Consider the following 242-nt stretch of genomic DNA (forward strand, 5'->3'; position numbering starts at 1 on the left):
AGAAGTGAACGTTTACTGACTTGATTCTCCTTGCTACTGCCCGAGTTTTGAATTTTCGAACAACATGTCTTACGTATTCCCAAATCCGTTCTGCAGCTGCTCCTGTGGTTAGGCAAGTGCTTTGGGCTCTGGTTTATGTAATGACTGCAAAGCAACACACATATACAGTACGGCTGACTGAGCTGCTGCATGGCCAACGCTGTGGCAAGCCGAAACAGAATCATTACAAACACTTTCACTTA

This window comes from Astatotilapia calliptera, chromosome 15 (genome assembly GCF_900246225.1).
Source record: "Astatotilapia calliptera chromosome 15, fAstCal1.2, whole genome shotgun sequence".
NCBI lineage: Eukaryota > Metazoa > Chordata > Actinopteri > Cichliformes > Cichlidae > Astatotilapia > Astatotilapia calliptera.